General features: G+C 36.4%; 1 pseudogene; it reads right to left on the bottom strand.

Moving 5' to 3' along the window:
• Window positions 1-2,371: 2,371 nt before the first annotated feature.
• On the bottom strand, window positions 2,372-2,521 carry LOC126058355 (ATP synthase subunit epsilon, mitochondrial-like; annotated as a pseudogene).
• Between the last annotated feature and the right edge of the window lie 2,361 nt (window positions 2,522-4,882).

The raw sequence follows: 4,882 nt of genomic DNA, 5'->3' as shown, positions 1-4,882 counted from the left end.
AAATCCTTGAACTATTTGGCTTCAGAATATCTGAAAGTAAACCTTAAGATCATACCTCTCACGTACGATTTCTCATTGGTGTACTTTTGTGTAGTATCAAGTAGTAAAACTGAGGGAGAATAAGGCTTTGATAATTAATTTTAAATTGCTTTTATATTATGGCAAATATAAAAAATATTATAAAGGTATAAACATGAAATTTTAGATAAATATGAGCCTTCACAGAAATACAGTGCTTCTTGGGCATCTTTGGGCTTCATTTCCTGCCTCCTGGAAGTAAGCGTCTGCCCTTCACTGCAAGTAAAAAAGCCCATTGCCATTGCAAGTACAGATACTTAAATGAAAAATATTTGAGAAGGGCTGGCATGTAACTTCAGCTGAATTGCACAACCAAATCCATTCAAGGCTATTTCTTAATTATTCATGGGAAGAAAGAAGCAGGCGTATAACGCCTCTATTTTTATTCCTGCCTTGGCGATTTCAGGTGGAAGATATTAGTGGCAGTTCTTCCATTTTGACCCACAGAGATTCTTACTGTGCTTAAAGACCTTCAAGTACCTTGTCTAAGATTAGGCACGCTCAATACATTTATTTCCCGAGTGACAATCGCCAGTTTAGAAACTGGTATTTAATTGTTATCAACACAGTAGTATATTCCCAGTTTAATACTCTATATTTTCATTTCCCTGATGATTTCAAAATCTAAACCTTTATATTTACCATATAAGTTTCTGCTTTTTCCTTATTGAACTACATATTTACTGCTAATGATATTGCTGATATTATTAATTCCAAAACCTGACTTTATATCATGACAATATCTTCATTTAATTAAATCAGCATTGTTATTATTGTTAGGTGGTGTCGAGTCGGTTCTGACTCTTGGCAACTCTGTGTACAACAGAACAAAATGCTGTCCAGTCCTGTACCATCCTCATGACCATTATTATGTTCGAGCCCATTGCTGTAGCCACTGTGTCAATCCATCTCCCTGAGGGTCTTCCTCTATTTTGCTGACCCTCTACTTTACCAAGCATGATGTCCTTCTCCAGGGACTGGTCCCTCCTGATAACAAGTCCAAAGCATGTGAGACCAAGTCTTGAAATCCTTGCTTCTAAGGAGCATTCTGGCTGTATTTTTCCAAGACAGATTTGTTCATTCTTTGCCAGTCCATGGTATATTCAATATTTATAATAATGCTTCTTTGGTCTTTCTTATTCATTGCCCAGCTTTTGAATGCATATGAGGCTATTGAAAACATCATGTCTTGGGTCAGGCTCACTTTAGCCCTTAAAGTGACATCTTTACTTTTTAACACTTTTAAAGAGGTCTTTTGCAGCAGAATTGCCCAATGCAATGTGGCGTTTGATTTCTTGACTGCTGCTTCCGTGGGCGTTGATTGTGGATCCAAGAAAATGAAATCCTTGACAACGTCAATCTTTTCTTCATTATCAAGATGTTGTCTATTGGTTCAGTTGTGAAGATTTCTGTTTTCTTTATGTTGAGGTGTAATCCATACCGAAGGCTGTGGCCTTTGATCTTCATCAGCCTCAAGTTCTCTTCATTTTCAGCAAGCAAGGTTGTGTTCTGCATATCGCAGGTTGTTAATGAGTCTTCCTCCATTCCTGATGCCCCCTTCTTCTTCCTATAGTTCACCTCCTTGGATATTTGCTCAGCATACAGATTGAATAATATGGTGAAAAGATACGATCCTGAATCACCTTTCCTGACTTTAAACCACACTGTATCTCCTTGTTCTACCCGAACAACTGCCTCTTGATCTATATACAGGTTCTTCATGAGCACAGTTAAGTGTTCTAGAATTCCCGTTCTTCACAATGTTATCCATAAATCGGCTTCAGCCCTTGTTAATAAAATTTCTAAAAATTGTAACTTATTTCCATTAAGCATGCGTATTTTGAAAAAAAGCCACCAGTAGCTGTGGAATTAATTCGGACTCATGACGACCACATGTGTGTCAGAGTAGAACTGTACTCCATCCAGTTTTCAATGGCTGATTTTTCAGAAGTAGACCACCAGGCTTTTCTTCTGAGGTGCCTATGGGTGGACACAAACCTTCAACCTTTGGTTAGCAGCTGAACGTGTTAACCATTTGCGCCACGCAAGGACTGCACACATGTTTTTAATGCACCTATTTGGAGAGATGAATTGAATTGTGGAACTGAACGCACGATAGGGTTTTTTTTTTTTTTTCATTTTTTGGAACCATACTTCAATTTATTGGTATTATCAATTTATGAACAAGGCAGGTGTTTTTTTCCATGGAGTGAGATGATTTTCAGTCTGCCATAACATGTACTGATACACCTTCACCTTGAAATTTAGCACTTCAAGCTTTAGTCAAGGTAGATTATTCCTTTTCCATTTTCACAATTTTTATTCTGTGGCCACATGTCTTCTCTGTATTTGCTTGGAATTCAGTCTTCAGTGCTTGCTGCTTTTGCACACATTTGCAACTAGCAATGTAGCTGAGTCCAGCCTGTTACCAGTAAGCCGTCATGATGTCACAAGTTGGTAGGAATCATGGGGATGCTCTCAATGTGACACACAATAGGTTTCCACAGTTTCTAAAATGTAAATTAATGCCATGCACACAATGTGTTTTTAAATAGATTCTAAAATAACATTTTGTTGTAGTTGTTGTGTGCCGTGGAGTTGATTCTTACTCATAGAACAGAGTAGAACTGCCTCACAGGGTTTCCTAGTCTGTAATATTTACCGAAGCAGATAGCCAGGCCTTTTCTCCCTCTGAGCAGCTGGTGGGTTCAAACGGCTGATCTTTCAGTTAGCAGCTGAGTGCTTAACCATTGCACCACAAGGGCTCCTTCTCATTTTATTGTGTAGTTTAATATCAAAAAGAAAATGATATTATTGGCAATACTTAATCATATTTTATTGCTCCTAGACCACGTTTAGGAAACCCTGGTCGTGTAGTGGTTAAGAGCTATGACTGCTAACTGAAAGGTCAGCAGTTTGAATCCGCCAGGCGCTCCTTGGAAACTGTATGGAATAGTTCTACTCTGTCCTATAGAATTGCTATGAGTCAGAATCAACTCGATGGCAATGGTTTTTTGTTTTTTTTGGAACATATTTACAGCCAATTATATTATTTGATAATGAAAATATTCTCCTGAAAATATAAAATTAAGCATACTACAATACAATTGAATAACTTTGTTTTATTAATACATATTTTCTAGTATATTAAAAACTGAAGGCATCAGGAATGATAACATAATTCTCTCAATAGCGTTCTCTATACAGTGGTAGAGATTACTGTTATAAAACACACAGCTGGTCCTGTGACATGATCCTTCTGAATTGCTCAGCTGTAGACTTCCATATTTAATCTATATATCTGAGTATGCGCTCTGTGTCTGTGTGTAGAAGGAACCTAAAACCACATCTACGTTTTATAGTTAAAAGATATGAAGATAACCAGTAAGAAGACACAGAATAGCATGATGGAAGAAACTGAGTTCGAAGACAGACAAATCTACATCCTAATTTCCCCCTTTGCCACTTACTTAGTTGAGTGTCCCCAGGTCTACAGTGTAAGCCCTCTGAGCCTTATTCTGCTTAGTTGTGAAATGTGGCTTAAAAACCTACCTCTTTGGTTATTATCTGAACTCAAAAAGATCCACGGAGTTAAAGCTTTAAAAATAGTACTGTTGTTGTGTACCGTCTAGTTGATTTAGACTCATAGCGAAATTTAGGCTTATAGAAAAATAATACTGAGATTATAGCTTTAGGCACTAATGTTTTAGAAAATTGCTGTGTGTTGTTGGGTGCTGTCAAGTGTATTCCAACTCATAGGGACCTCATGTGACAGAGTAAAACAGCGTCACAGGGTTTTCTTGGCTGCAATCTTTACTGGAGCAGATCTCCAAGTCTTTCTCCCACAGAGCCAATGGGCAGAAATTTATTACTATTTTAATAATTGTTGAGTGATTGAAAAGTTAGAACAATTTTCTATTCATGATTTTTTTTTTTTTTAACCAGTGGATGATGAAATATTTTTGGTCTAAGTGTCTCAATTGTAGAAAATTTTAGAACCTGACATTTTTATATTTCTGTTGTGATTCTATGAGTCGGAATTGACAAAATTTTTTTTTTTAAATGGTAATTATAAAACTACTTCAAGTTGGAAACAAAACTACAACAAAAAATATCAATAGATAGTACTAATTTTATGAAAGTAATTTCTACACTGTGCTTTAAGTAATCTCAATATTTCCTGGAAGTTGTGCCTTGTAAGATATGTTGACATTAAGTAGTCAAACACAAACAAACAAAAAAACCCAACCCACTGCTGTCAAGTCGATTCTGACTCATAGCGGCCCTATAACATACAGTAGAACTGCCCTATAGGCTTCCAAGGAGCAGTTGGTGGATTTGAACTGCCAACCTTTTGGTTAGCACCTGTAGCTTTTGACCACTGTGCAGCCAGGGCTCAATTTGAGGGAAAAATTTAATTTTAGATGGCTCCAACATTCATTTTAATAATTTTTAATAATTATGAGTATAAATAAATTTTTGACATAATTTTTACTTGGTCCTTTTTTGAGCTTGTTTTTACATTTTATGTTTTGATCTAAAAATATTTATCATGTTCTTTAAGATTATTTAACATGGAGGTTCAACCCAAGTTCATTTTGGGAGTAAACAAATAGAGGTGATAGCATAGGTGGTTATGAGAAAATCAGACTTTTTTTCCAATTGAGATACTTACATAATTATATAGATATATATACTATAATATTATTGCTCTCAAGTAGATTTGAACTCATAGGGACCCTATAGGGCAGAGCAGAACTGCCCCCATGATGTTTCCAAGGCTGTAATCTTCATGGAAGCAGAC

Source organism: Elephas maximus, chromosome 14 (genome assembly GCF_024166365.1).
Source record: "Elephas maximus indicus isolate mEleMax1 chromosome 14, mEleMax1 primary haplotype, whole genome shotgun sequence".
NCBI classification, from domain to species: Eukaryota; Metazoa; Chordata; class Mammalia; order Proboscidea; family Elephantidae; genus Elephas; species Elephas maximus.
The sequence above is the reverse complement of the archived record's forward strand: the minus strand, read 5'-3'. Positions and strand labels throughout refer to the sequence as shown.